General features: G+C 49.7%; 1 protein-coding gene across 2 annotated transcripts in view; it reads left to right on the top strand.

Moving 5' to 3' along the window:
- TEX2 (testis expressed 2) overlaps positions 263–14362 on the top strand; it is a 110098-nt gene continuing 95998 nt past the window's right edge. The window contains exon 1 of one of the 2 annotated variants that reach the window (XM_018065357.1): positions 263–385. The gene's annotated coding sequence lies outside the window, so the exon portion shown is untranslated. The remainder of the gene's footprint in view (positions 386–14362) is intronic. The other variant, XM_018065356.1, reaches the window with a different exon arrangement.

Raw genomic sequence — 14362 nt, 5'->3', positions numbered from 1 at the left:
ACTAGAGAGAGAACAGAAGGTCTCATCCCTTCCAACCCAGGCTCTCCTAGGTAACCCGGCTGCCGCCCCTCTCCCCAGCCCCGTGGGCGGCGGCTTCTTTAACAGACCCGACCAATCGCACACCCATTTCCGCGGCCGCTCTCGGCACGCTGGTAGGGGCTGGATTGGCCGGGCCTGGCGCGAGGCCGGCTCCGCCCCCGCCGCCCTCTGGTTGGCGGCGGCGGCCGCGGGCGCGGGGCGGGTCCGCCGGCGGGGCGGGGTGGCCGGTGCCCCGGGGGCGGGCGGGCGGCAGGACGGCGGCCCGAGCCCGAAACGGAGCGGGGTCTGCGGCGGCCGTGAAGCACGGGCGCCGGCGCAGTACAATGAGGCAGCCAGTGGATCCGGGGTGAGCGCTCCCGGGGCCGGGCGGAGCGGTGGAGGGAGCGCCCACCGAGAAGGCCGGGGCTGGGGGCGGCTCCGGCTCCTCAGGGTCCGGGGGCCGGCGGCCGTTGGCGCGGCTGGGCGCGGGGGTCCGGTCCCCCAGGGCCCCGCCCCGCTGTCACGGTCGCGGTTAAGTTGACATGGACGCCTACCAGCGAGGCCCCCGGGCGCACTCTTCTTTCCTCTGGGGGCGGTGTGGGGCGGTCTGGGCTTGACCCCGCCAGAGGTGCCCGCCGGCCAGCCCCCTAGCCTGCGGTCCACGAGCTCCGGGCTCGGCCCCGGTTGGGGAGCACCGTCCACACTCAAACTGAGGGAAAACAGCTTGTGATTTTATGAATGGGGCCCCGGGTTCTGGTCTCCCCCGGCGCTCACGTCGCGAAACGCCTGGAAGTCGAGAACCGCAGTTACTTTTAAGCGGATCTTTTAGAGGCTCTCAGCTCCTCGGGTTGTTTTTCGCCAGCTCTTGGAAATCGCGGGTGGCAGTGGGTGGTTCGCGTGCCTTAGGCTTGAGACGACGGCGTTCCGAACGCCGGGGGTTTTGGAAGGTTAACAAGTGACATTGGGCTGAGGCCTAACGCCAGGTGCCCTGCCCGGAGCGCGGGGTGTGACGGCGGAGGCTGTGCTGCTGGTGAGCGCAGGAACGAATCGGTGGGATCAGAGATGGGCTGAACAGCTCCCCAGAACGCTCGGCTGACGCGGGAGTCGGTGCAGGGGAGTTTTGCCCTCTTGAAAATGCCTTTTGGAAAACTTAGCCCCTCGGTGGGTTGATGGTTACTGAAACCATCGGTTGTTATGGTTGCAGGGCATCTAATGTAAGGGCAAAGCCTGTCTCCACCCTCGCTCTTCCTCCAAAGCCGTGAAGTACTTTGTCACTACCGTCTTTAAGAGACGCTGCCCATGGAGGGCATACTTTTTTATTTGGAGGAAAAGCTTGAGCTCCATGAAGGCAAGAGTGCTGCCATATTCATGTTTGAAGTTCTAGGTTGTGACACCTCGACTGCTCTGCGCAGACGTTGAAAAGAACCAGCCTTTCGCATTTTGATGGTTTTCATCAAAGGCTTTAAAGGAGTCCTTTCAGGAGCCTGATGTAAGCTGGGAGGAAAACAATGAGTAACTTTTATATGGAAGCCAATAAGGAAAAACGGAGACCCAAATGGTCCTTGAACTCTGGAATGGGGAGTGTTTGCAGAGTTTAGATTTTTTTTTTTTTTGACCACCCAGCTAATGAGATCTTAGTTCTGGGACCAGGGATCAAACCAGGGCCCTAGGCAGTGAGCACACAAAGTCTTTACCACTGGACTGCCAGGGAATTCCTGAAAGTATGGGTTTGTGGATTTAGAGCTAGGTGACACAGTGCAGCTGGTCTCCAGGGAGGTATTGAAAGAGCAAAAGTGCCATTTTTGTCAGCTCTGGTGGTGGTTGTTTAGTCACTAAGTCGGGTTCTACTCTTTGCGGCCCGGTGGACTGTAGCCTGCCAGGCTTCTCTGTCCATGGGGTTTCCCAGGCAAGAATACTGGAGTGGGTTGCTATTTCCTTCTCCAGGTGATCTTCCTGACTCAGGGATCAAACTGCCCGAGTCTCCTGAATTGGCAGGCAGATGCTTTACCATTGAGCCCCTAGGAAAGCCCTATTAGCTCTTACCCAACCCTTAAATCAATACAGCATTCTTTCAGATTCTTCTAAAAGTTGGTGATTGAGCTAAACTGTATGTAAAACAAACAGCCTCCTGAGATGATGAGGGTAGAGTGGGATTTTTGCCATATGGTTTCTTTTTTTCACATGGGCCTCAGGGTTGCGGGTGGTGGAGAGCTGTGGGTGAACTGGACTTGCCTGCTTTTATCCCCAGGAAAGGTGCTATGCCTGAGAGGAAGAAGATTAACAAACCGATTCAGATAATGGTGGTAATTGAGGCAACTGCCTAGTGGCCCAAGGGCTGGACAGAGGAAGGGGAAGAGAGAGTGCAGGGGTTTTGGTGGGACTAAGGGGACCAGGCCTTGTTGGAGGTTTGAAGAGCAAGTAGAAAGTCATCACGTGAGAGGATTGGAGAAACAGCATTACCGAGTGTATCGTTTGCATATTAGAGATTATGGTTTTGGGATGAGTCTGGAAAAGAAGCGGGAAAGACTGTTGTTAGTCTTTTAGGTCAGATAAATGTATAGGATGTTTGGGAGTTCTGGTCCCAGTGAAATGACATGTAGTCAAAAAATATTCACTCAACTAATTTTTGTTGAGAGTTGGCCGTGTGCCAGAAACTTTGAGGCATTCTGGGTACGATGGAGAGAAAAGGCAGGTCAGGAGTTTGTTTCTGCATCCATATGACTCACCTTCCCTCCCAAAGCTCATAACTTATGAGGATTTTCTGAAGCTCTTGAAGAAAGAAAGAGGTGAAATGCACAGAATATTACTTATCGTAAGAATGAATCAGGACAGTGGGGAAATCCCGCTGTAGGTCACTTTTGGTATCAAACTGGATCTTCCAAGACTGCTTTTCTGTGTCAGATTTGGTATCTCTTCATCCTCATATCTGTTGATCAGTGTCTTTTGATGGTGTTGCTGCTGCTGCTGCTAAGTTGATTCAGTCGTGTCCGACTCTGTGCGACCCCACAGACGGTAGCCCACCAGGCTCCCCCGTCCCTGGCATTCTCCAGGCAAGAACACTGGAGTGGGTTGCCACTTCCTTCTCCAATGTATGAAAGTGAAAAGTGAAAGTGAAGTCGCTCAGTCGTGTCTGACCCTTAGTGACCCCATGGACTGCAGCCTACCAGGCTTCTCCGTCCATGGGATTTTCCAGGCAAGAGTACTGGAGTGGGTTGCCATTGCCTTCTCTGTTTGATGGTGTTAAGTTCTTTTTAACCTTTTCCTCTGTCAGTGAGTTTACTCAGAAGTTTGGAAGTCAGGCAGCTGTCCCTGCCCTCCAGGTGCTTCCAGTTCATTTTCTTTGCCTGAATGGCCCTCAGGGTCAGCTTTCTTCTATCTGATCCTGATTCTCACCAGAGTGTCTCCCTGGGGAATTGCTGAGGTCACAAGAAATTGTTTGTTCTTTAATTCTGTCCCAAAGCGAAAGGTGGCTGGTATAGAAAGAGCATTTGCTGAATTTCAGCTCTGCCATTGCTGCTTTCTCTGTGTATATTGGGTTGGCCATAAATTTCATTTGGGTTTTCCCATAACATCTTATGGAGAAACTTGAACGCACATTTTGGCCAACCCAGTATATCGTTTTTTGTCCTTGAGCAGCCCTCTAAGGGAGACAGATGCTGGTAGCCTCAGTGTTGGACTTCCCAGGTGGTGCAGTGGTAAAGAATCCACCTGCCAACGCCAGAGAGATGAGAGATGCAGGTTCGACCCCTGATGGGAAGATCCCCTGGAGTAGAACGTGATAACCCGCTCTAGAATTACCTAGAAAATTCCATGGACAGAGGAGCGTGGCAGGACAGTACATGGGGTCGCAAACAGATACAACTGAGTGACTGAGCGGGCAGGCGTGTGCAGGCACACACACACACAGAGTCTCAATTTACAGGAGAGGAAAGTGAGAGCAGTTCAGTAGCTTGCCCAGGGCATAAGCTGCTTAGTTGGTGGAATAAGATCTTAGTTCTCTGACCAAGGATTGAACCTAGGCCCTTGGCAGTGAAAGCAGAGTCCTAACCACTGGGCAACCAGGGAATTCCCTGGAACAAGAACTTCAGTCTAGGACTTTGTGATTCCAGATGGATGTTTTCCATAGTATACCAGTTGCTTTCGCAGAAGAAGACAGGCAGGTTATCCTAGTCTAGCACAGTGCCTTCTTGGACGTGTGGATGGTCAGGTTCAGAGAATTGCCACAGTTGATGTGCTCATGGCGGGGCAGGTCTGAGAGCCCTGTGCCCTGCCTCTTTGTCAGGTATGTTTTTGGGTAATTCACATGACTCTTGGGAAATTTGAGTTTACTGCCATGAAAAGGTGGCCAGACTTACCAGGTCTATATCCCAGTACTTCTATTTACTAGCACTGTGACCTTGGGCAAACTTTCTCTGTGTACCTCAGTTTCTTTATCTGTAAAATGGAACAGTGTTTACATTTCCACAAACGTAAGACAATACACTTTGTCTCATCTTAACATTTCTGAAAAGAAAAGAGAGTGAAAGTGAAGTTGCTCAGTTGTGTCTGACTCTTTGTGACCCTGTGGACTGTAGCCTACCAGGCTCCTCCGTCCATGGGATTTTCCAGGCAAGAGTACTGGAGTGGGGTGCCATTTCTTTCTCCAAGGGATCTTCCTGACCCAGGGATCGAACCCCGGTCTCCTGCATTGTAGGCAGATGCTTTCACAGTCTGAGTCACCAGGGAAGCCAAAGTATCTTTTAAATCTTTGAGGTCTGACAGTTGCAGTTGGCAGGACTTCCTTTTTTCGTACATAAAATAACGGTGTCCTAGTGGGGTCCTAGGCCAGATGAACCACGCTAGTACATTCTCTGTTGGTGGTTGTGAGGATTACAACGTGAGCCAGGAACATGTACACGTGATGCTGTCGAATGACAGAACGTAAGGTTAACTGGTAGGTGGCTCTGGAAGAAAGCTAGGGAGCGTCTTGTAAGATTTGCCACTCGGAGCCCAGGCAGTAATCCACAATCTGTGGGCTGCAGGAACATTTTCCAGTTTGTGTGGAGCTCTGTCCTTTGGCTGACTCTTGTCCCCGTGAGAAGCATTAACTTCAGGAGCTAACCAGCCATGGACAGACAGCTCCCTGCCTATTCATTAAGTTCTTTGTCAACTTCAAATCCCAAGTTAAAAATAACTATCCTTATGAGAAGTTTGGAAACCTGGGCTGATGTGAATACTCTTATGTGTGAATTTGAAAGCACCTCAGGGTTTTGTGCAAGATTCCATGTTGCCTCTGGCCAGGCTCCTTGTGATGCTTAATTGCATCGTGTGATGTGTCTGTGCAGCCCCATTCATCAGAGGGGTGCACGGAGGCGAGTACGGAAACCCTGAATTTCTGAGTGAGGTGCATAGAGCACTGCAGTTGGTATTAAGAGGCCCACTGGCCGTCCTGGGGGTTCTCCAGCTATTATGTGTGTCTTGGGCACTTCATTCCCCTACTCTGGACCTTGAAGTTCTCTTCAAAGTGAGGACTTGATTTCTTAGTCTCCTCCTCCCGCTCCCTCCAATACAGTGTCATCGATTATGTGAGTTTATGAATTTCAGGATTTGTTTGAAGGGAAAGGACTCCTGAAGTCTCAGGTGGCTGTTTGTGCTAGTGCTTTTGTAATGAGAAACACGGGCAGGTGGTGAAACAATAAGAGTAACTGTCATGCATGGAGAACTGCTGTGTGCCAGGCACGGTCCCCACTCCTCAGCCTCACATCACCCTGTGAATGCTTATGCGCAGTCCTGTCTGACTCTTTGTGACCCTATGGACCGTGGCCCCCCAGGCTTCTCTGTCCATGGAATTTCCTAGGCAAGAATACTGGAATGAGTTGCCATTTCCCTACTGCAGGGGGTCTTCCTGACCCAGGGATCAAACCCCAGTCTCCACTGGCAGGCAGATTCTTTACCCCTGCACCATCTGGGAAGCCCTTACGAATAGTAGACCCTAGGCTCAATCTTTTTCTAAGATGAGAAAGCCGAAGTTCAGAGTTAAGTAACGTGTTCAGGATCATGCAGCGAGGACAAGGGCTTACGGCTGGGACTAGAGCTCAGGCTTATGTTGCTCCCCGTCGTGAGTTCTGTGGTTGTATCGGGTGGACCCTGCCTCATTTTGAAATCTTCTAAGCCATGTGCCCTGGAAGTTTTCTCAGTTCAAAAAGTGAGATTTCCATTTGCTTTGGGGTCATACATTCTCAGCCTCTTACTGTGTACTGACCCCAGTTTATATTGAGTTCTCCTTTAAAACATCTGCTGTGTGTTGGGAGAACTTTGTTAAATTTAAGGACGAACCCTATGGGAGCTGCAGAAGACTGAAGTCCTCTTTGGTTTTTCTTTGGTGAACAAAAGCCACAGGCCAGGCCCTGTGAGCATAGATAGGACTGTTGAGAGAAGAATCTGGCCTTTCTGTGAAGAAGCTGCTGGAGTGGCTGACGGGTGGGCTTTGAAACAACCTAGGGACCTTTGTTGGGTTAGCCCAGAAGATTGGTTCTAACGGCTTCCCCTAAAGAGATGATTGGACACACTGAGCCTCTCCCGGGCTTATCCTAACAGTTGAGACCAGGACAGGGCAAGAGGAGCCCGCTTCAACTTGTTTAGGTTTTGAGATTTAAACCCCCCCCGCCCCACCCCAATCCTTGCAGGATTATTCCTGCAAATAACCTTTGAGAATCCCAATATGCATTTCATAAGTTTCATTTCACATTTGTTATTTAAAGCTGACATAAGCTGGCCTGTTCTCTTTCTCAATTTTAAGTCCTTTCTTACACTTAACGTTGTCTTTTAAGCAGTGTTCCTCAAGATGTATGTATCATCTGGGGCTGGAAATACAAAATTAAAAAAATCTTACCACTGAAAGGACTGACTGAACAGCGATCATCATTCATTAAACAAGTATCTCTCTGAGTGTCTGCTGGAGCCAAGCATTGTGCTTAGCATTGGAAAGAAATCCAATGGGGAGTGAAACAGATGTGTTCCCTGCTGGCACACAGCACATTATGTAGTCTAGACAGTAAACAAGTCAACTGACGTGTGTGTGTCGTATACATTAAATTGTGAGAAGCTGGAAGTCTCCTTCCTCTGAGGGGGGAGAAAAACAGGCCCTGAGAAAGAATAAAGGGAGGGAGCCAGTGCTGGGAAGGCGCCTCAAGGGAGGGAGTGGCTTGTGGCCAGTGTGGCTGCGGTGAGGAGGGGCCGAGAACATTTCTTGCAAGCCCCTTATAGACTTGCCTATGAAAAGTAGGCACAAAATTAGATGGCCAAATAATCTGTGTATTTACTGAGAATATCAACTGCATTGAGCAATATATAAGATATATATGAAAGAAGCTTCCCAGGTGGTGCAGTGGTAAAGAATCTGCCTGCCAATGCAGGAGACACAAGAGACACGGGTTCAATCCCTGGGTCAGGAAGATCCCCTGAAGAAGGAATTGGCAACCCATTCCAGTATTCTTGTCTGGAAAATTCCATGGACAAAGGAGCCTGGGCAGGTTACAGCCCACGGGGGTAACAAAGAGTTGGACACAGCTGAGCGTGCGCGCTTGTGCACACACACAGAGTCACATACACACACGCACACATGAAAAGAATAAGACAGTCTTCACAGTGGCTTGTGAAATCTTGGTCCCTTTCTTCCTCACAAGGAATCACATGGTTATTTTCAACATCCCTGGCAAATAAAATATACACCAACCCCAAACTATGAGACTAACTAAAAAGCACTATTTTTTGGTGTATATTAAGTCCAGATTATAGCTGCTGCTGCTGCTAAGTTGATTCAGTCGTGTCCGACTCTGTGCGACCCCATAGACAGCAGCCCACCAGGCTCCCCCGTCCCTGGCATTCTCCAGGCAAGAACACTGGAGTGGGTTGCCATTTCCTTCTCCAATGCATGAAAGTGAAAAGTGAAAGTGAAGTCACTCAGTCGTGTCCGACTCTTAGTGACCCCATGGACTGCAGCCTACCAGGCTCCTCCGTCCATGGGATTTTCCAGGCAAGAGTACTGGAGTGGGGTGCCATCGCCTTCTCCAGATTGTGGCATTCACTTATAAAATCAAGGAGGACACAGCTATATATTGAAAGTCTCTGTCCGTTAAACTTTTGTGTGTGTTTTAAGGAGAGTTCAAACCTGCAGAGAACCTCGTAGCAGCACCTCTGTGGAACTCTTTCCGACAGACCCTTCTGCAGTGTTGAGAATGTGCTCCATCTGATATGGTGGCCTCTAGCTGCCTTAATTATCAAACACTTGTGAGGTGGCTAGTGCAACTGAGAAACCGATGTTTTAATCTTAATTTTCAGTTAAATAGCTCCATGTGGCCACCTTGATGGTGTCGTAAACCCTGGAGCTACACTGTTCAATCTCTGCGATAGGAAAAATCCTGCAGAAACTAATTTGAGAGAGAGCACAATACTTGTGTAGGTCCCGAACTCAGTATATTCTAGAGAAAAGGAGTTTGATTATGTAGAAGGAAGAATTGCCTCTTGGGGTTCATGGTCTTCCTCTGAGAGCACGGTTTTGGCAGCTCAGTAACCTGAGAGGTTAGATTTGATGCGGGATGTCTTCCAGGGCTCAGATCTTACGGGAGAAGGAGTGACTCTCTCCAGCGCAAAGCGCTTGTGCTGCTCTTGCATCACAGAAGCTTTCTAAGAGGTGGACGGGAATCTGTTGAGTGGCTCATGTGAAGGTTTCAGGTGGTCGAGTGACCTTACTCTTGGTAGCTGCATTCACTGCAGGGGGGTTTAGAGGTTCAGAGGAGACATGCCAAGGGCCTGGGCTCTCTTAGTCACCTTTTTCCTCCCCAGCACATAGTACATGCTCAATAAATATGTTTCAAAAACGGATGACAGCTTTTAAGAATGGATGTAAGAGCAAGTAAGGAGAAGAGCTTTAAATTTGTCTAGAAATTCTGAAAAATAGGTGCCAAAGGAAGTAAGTGTAATACCAGTGAGCTGGAGTGTGTACAGCCAATATTTGCTGCCGGAGGTAATTGACATTTCTCTTCACTACAAATGCAAGCTGGCTCTTATCTCGTCTGTTACCAGGTGCTGTTATTTTCATCTCTTAGATATCTCTTGAACGGTTCTCTTTCTCTTCAGCTTCACTGCCACCACTCTAGTCCACACAACTCTCTTGGTTCTGAAGGCGGCAGCAGCCATCCCCCCTGTTCTTCCTACAGCCACTTTCCCTCCGCTCTAATCTCTTCACCCCTCGGCAGCCGGAGTGGTCTCTTTCTCTTAAAAATTCCTTATATGATCACACCACATCCTTGTTCCCAATCCTAGGAAGGCTTCTTGTTGCTCCCAGGATAAGAGCCACACTCTGAACCTGGTCTGAAAGTCCTGTGTGATTCAGTGCCCCCTGCCCGCCTCTGCTGTGGCCTGGCCCCAGGCCTCCCGTCTCAGTTAATTACAGTCCGTGACCCTTCTGTTCCCAGCTGGAAGGGAGCTCAGCCTTTCAGGAACTGAACCACCGGGCATCTCCCTCTTCAGGAAGCAGCTCCGCCTCCTCACCTCGGTCCCTTTTTCTCTCTTGTTCTTTACACCACCTCTCGCTGTTGTTGTGACGTATTCTTTAGGAGACATCTGCTTTCCCACTTCTTCTGGGAGGGCAGGGACCTCATCCATTGTGCTCGCGATTATATACCAGTGCCTCGCTCAGCATCTGACCCACTGCATGAGCGTCTTAAATGTTTGCTGGGTGAGTGAATGAGTGAGTGAATGAATGTAAGCACATTAGGAACATGCGAGAATGCTCTCTAACACTTGGATTTATTGGAAGGATTGAATAGTTTTTAGAGCAGGATAACCTGAGAAGGGAGATGGCCAGGCTGGGGGCTGAGGTTGGAGGGATAGTCCATGGGAATCTGTGGTTGGAGCTGTCTGGTGGGTTTAGCGTTGCCTTACAGGAGAAACATGTCTTGACCCGTACTTGAAAAGCATTTGCCTGCCAAGTTAGGGGTGGCCCCCCTGTCTGACTTCCTATCCCTGCCCTCGGGAGGCATCACTCTCACTGAGTATATGCTTAGTTGCACTGGGCTCCGATTTAAGAACTGGTTGGAGTCTTCCGTACACAACCCGCAGACGGGGATGTGGTAATCCCCCTGTCTTTCTAGAGTCGGGATTCTGCCCTGTTATGTTTGTGTCTCTTTCCTCGCTTTCCACCATGGCTCTTACTCCCATCGGCACCCCTGGGCTGTGCCCCACAGGTGGTGGTGCTACTCCAAAGTCATGCCAGGTGGGTCCTCAAAAGAGTTCTTGGCAGTGTGGTCCTCAGTCACCTCTGACTCTGCGACCCCATGGACTGTATGTAGTCCGCCGGGCTCCTCTGTGAGATTTCCCAGGCAAGGATACTGGAGTGGGTTGGATGGGTTGCCATTTCCTCTTCCAGGGGGTCTTCCCGACCTGGGGATCGAACCCTCGTCTCCTGCATTGGCAGGCAGATTCTTTATCGCTGCGCCACCTGGGAAGCACTCTAGGCAGCAGTGGGAGGGGATTCTAGTTGTGCCTGGTCCGGAAGAGACTTGCAGCCGCTGGGAAGAACAGAGGCAGCTGCGTTCAGTCCTGCCCCTGCCGGTGAGGAGACGCCCCCTTCCTGGGCCACTTCTAGCTGAGGGGAGGAGCATCAGATGCTCTTGTCATGTTGGAGAGGCTCATAGGGGAAACCTGGATCTTCACCAGAAACTATGAATTTCTAGCTGGGAAATGGAAGGACTTGGCAGAGATGGTGGTTATATTTCTTCTATAACTTTTGTGATTCTGAAAGAGAACAGGGATGTTTTCTCAGTTTGATGGGATGTCACTAGCTGGTTTCCTAGGTAATGTGTGTTTTTGTTTTTATTTTTGGAAGGAAGGGACTGGTTCTCTGAACCAGAGCCTCCAATAACCAGAGAGGAGGTATTTCATGAAGACCAGAGTGATATGTCGTCCGGGAGTCTTGCAAGTCTGGTTAAGAAGGCTTTAAGCTGAATATTAAGGGGACAGAAAAGTGTCCAGGAAAATGGCAGAACCAGAGACTGTAGAGACCTGTGTGACTGGGTAGCAGTGTGGGTCCAGAAGTGGTGCCCAGGAACTCCCAAGTGGGAACTGGCATCAGCTGGTTGAGAACGCCATTGGTGGAGGGTGAACAGGTGATACCTCCATGCCCTGGAAGCCTGAATAGCTCAGCCGGGTAACTGTGATCTGGTGGGAGGGAGGATTAGAATAGAGCCAGGTAGTGTGGGTACACCTGGCTCTAAAAGGAAACCCTCTGCGAGCTTCACTGTGTGCCCTGATCATGGAAGGCTGGCGGGGAGCGTTTGAATGATGATAGAGCAGAGGCCAGGTTATGTCACTGTGGGACTCTGCCTGCCAGACTGAGGAGGCAATGATTTTTTTTTTTTTTTCCATAGACAGATTTTAAAACATGCCTCCTGACAGGTGTAGTGGACCAAGGAGATGTTTGTATAAGGTGAATTCCGTTCAGAGTGGGCCATGTGGTAGATTCTAACCCTATCTTGCTGATCATTTTACCTCTGAGAGCAGGTAAAGGGAAGTGTGTGTGTGTGGGTGTGTGTAGTCCTGCTGGGGCCTAACGGTGACAAATGCGGAAAAGCCGGTTGACAGCGAGGACAGGGGGAAGCCATGCAGACAGCAGGGGGGCCTGTGGCTGCAGCCAGCAGTAGGCAGAGAGCTCGGGGTAGGGGAGGCCGGCTCCACGGCGCCTGCTCTCCACCCTGCAGTCACTGGGCTGAGCATCTCCTACCTCATTTTGTTGCTTCCTTTGATCAAATTGAGGGACCTGCTCCTCACCTGAGCTGGAAGGGAGGCCATCCGTGTGTCCTCAGCATCCAGATGTCCATTAGAAATGACCTCTGGAACATTAGCCCAGGGCAGTGACTAGTCTGTGTGGCCTCTGGTCGGTTTCCCGTTCCCCCACCCAGGTTCAGGACAGAAATAGTGGGGTCTCCTAGTACCTGTGCTAGGAAGTCTGAAGGGAGCCGTCCTCAGGGAAGGTGGAGCTGCGGGCTTTGGCTAAGTTCACAGGCAAGATCGAAGTGGAAAATAAGTCAAGAGTAGTGGAAAGCCCAGGGGAAAGGAGTTGCTTTTGTTTTAATTTCCCAGGGTAGGCTAATGTCTGTGGGGAGGTGATGAGTGGTATTGGATCCTGATGGGGTAGGTTATAGTAAAGCAGGAACATTAATTTTTTTTTTTTTAAGGCTAAAACTCCCAACAGAAATGACTATTGATCATGCTCTGAGCCTGAAACCAAACTCATTTGGTCATTTGAGCTTTTGTCTTCAGGCTTGACTGTGATCGAGAGGGGTGTTGGCAGAGGCTTAATAGCCTGCAGTGAAATTTTGTTTCATGAGGTCTGATTTGTGGTACGAAAATCTCATAGAAGGAAAGAAGCACAATTTGAGTTTCTGAATTAGGTGATAAGAGTCACTTTTGGCAGCACAGGGAACAAGTACAGGGCCCAGGGTTTTCTGAGGCAGATGGTCAAGAGGTTCTTCCAACTATGTAAATTTATGATGCCAGAGTGTTAATCTCACAGATTAAAATGTAAGACATGTTTAAAGTATATACATTTTTGACCCACAGCTAAGAAGAAATCTTCCAGAAACTGCCAACTTAACTGTTTTCTGAAACCTCCCTCTACTGGGGCTTGATGAGAATTTTAATCTTTCTGTGTTATCTGTCAGAGTTGTTGACCTGTTATCTTCAGTTTCCCTTCCCAAAAACGCTGTCCTGCCTCCCCTGGGCTCCTCCCAAGTGTTGCAGTGGGGTCTCCTGGCCTCTCCCTCACCGCTGCGCTGAGTGAGCACAGAGCAGGTGAGCTCTGGTAATTGGTTAGTGTTGAGTGAGAGGGGTGCTCAAGCTCAGGAAGAAAGGAGTATTTTTTTGGCCACATTTTTCTGTTTTAGGAGTTCTTTTCTACAGGTGAGCAAATTGGTACTTCAGGCATGAATGAGAGGTTTTTGGTTTCTTGTTTTGGCAATAGTGCGACAGGGGCAGGTATGTGGTTCAGCCCTGCCGGCCCCTTTTCCTGCCTGTGGTTGTGGGCGTCACATCCGTATCTCTCAGTGGTGTGATGCTGTTGCTAAGGGAGTGGTCCGGCCAGACAAGTGGGAAGCCTGGAGACTGGCTTTAGAACCCCTCCTCCAACCACCGTGATGATTTCAGGCCAGATTCTCTGAGGCTTGAGAAAGGGCTTGTCAAATAGGTTATCCCCATATTGAGTCAGTGTGGGCTAACTCCAAGGATCCCTTGGGCATTCAGCAGATGACGCCGCTCAGAAGACAGAGGCTGTGCTTGGGGACTGTCACTGGGAGGCCTGGACTCTCTCAGTGAGTGTCAGTCTGCTGTGTATCTCCTAAAGGAAGTCCTTACCCACTTTGCCATTCTTTGTTTAAAGATGGCATTTCAAAAATCTTAAAGCCGGTATTTGAATAGCAGTTAAACCTGATAAATTCTTAATTATAAAGTGGTTGAAAGTGAAAGTCACTCAGTCCTGCCTGACTCTTTGTGACCCCATGGACTGTATAGTCCATGGAATTCTCCAGGCCAGAATACTGGAGTGGATAGCCTTTCCATTCTCCAGAGGATCCTCCCAACCCGGGGGTTGAACCCAGGTCTCCCGCATTGCAGGTGGAGCCTTTACCCGCTGAGCCACTGGTTAGATTCTTTTTTCCCAGGTTAGTAGTTTATAAGCCAACGTGCCAGTTTTTCTATTTCTCTTTTTTAACTAAAGTATGTTTTGGAATTTTCATTTGTTTTTCTATTTGTGGCCTATTTGTGGAGTGTCTAGAAAGTAAGTAACCAGCTGTTTTCCCAGTAAGGTCTTGGTTCCAGGAGTAAAAAGTCCTGGTGACGCTTTGGGAGGTGCTAGACCGGTGTTGTCTTCCTAGAGCAGAACCTCAGCCTTCTCGGACGGCCTACAGAGCATGCACCCACCAACCAGAGGGGTGTGGATCAAGACACTACCACCCCCCTTACTAAAAACAGTGCACTGAGTTGTTTGAGCCAAGTTCTTTTAACTTTGGGCTGGGGAAGGGAGAAGTCTTCGTCTTCTCACAAGTTGAATGTGAAATCTTGTGGGCATTTGTGCGTGTGCGTTTGGCTGCAGTGGCAGTGATGGTGGTGGTAGGCCTGGGTGGTGTTGTTTATCAGGTTAAGAAGAACTCCAGCTCTAAAGTTTCTTTATGTTTTGTCTAAAAAGCTCTGAAGCCAGGTTTTTAGAAAGGAGGGACCAATTCAGAGTAGAGGGAGAACCTGGAACAAAGGCTCCAGGGTCCCAGCGGGTGGGAGTCTGTGCGTGCAAGCCTGGCTTCTTCTCACCAGTCAT

The sequence above is a fragment of the Capra hircus genome, chromosome 19 (genome assembly GCF_001704415.2).
Source record: "Capra hircus breed San Clemente chromosome 19, ASM170441v1, whole genome shotgun sequence".
Classification (NCBI taxonomy): Eukaryota; Metazoa; Chordata; class Mammalia; order Artiodactyla; family Bovidae; genus Capra; species Capra hircus.
The sequence above is the reverse complement of the archived record's forward strand: the minus strand, read 5'-3'. Positions and strand labels throughout refer to the sequence as shown.